We start from the raw sequence: 257 nt of genomic DNA, 5'->3' as shown, positions 1-257 counted from the left end.
TTTTATCTGTTTGTTCTTGCTCTTCCTTGTAGTGGCTTCTAGTGTCCCCAACTTAAAAGCTAACCATCCACTATGGACAAAATCAGATGGCAGGCCTTTTATTGTTGTTTTTAGTAATATTATTAATGAAGAAAACGTTGCATCGAAACTTTTAGTAGTTAAAATTATGTCAATGGGTTGCTTCAGTTGGTTGGTTCTTGAATTTGGTTTTGGGCTGTTTGTAATTTGGTAAAATCCGTACAACCTTGGGATCTTAA

The 257-nt window shown here is 35.0% G+C and overlaps 1 protein-coding gene across 1 annotated transcript in view; it reads left to right on the top strand.

Moving 5' to 3' along the window:
• LOC110423420 (RNA helicase family protein) overlaps positions 1-257 on the top strand; it is a 7888-nt gene that overhangs the window by 3047 nt on the left and 4584 nt on the right.

The sequence above is a fragment of the Theobroma umbraticum genome, unplaced genomic scaffold (genome assembly GCF_002168275.2).
Source record: "Theobroma umbraticum cultivar Fairchild unplaced genomic scaffold, ASM216827v3 scaffold_20.0, whole genome shotgun sequence".
NCBI classification, from domain to species: Eukaryota; Viridiplantae; Streptophyta; class Magnoliopsida; order Malvales; family Malvaceae; genus Theobroma; species Theobroma umbraticum.
This window is presented reverse-complemented; position numbering and strand designations above follow the sequence as displayed.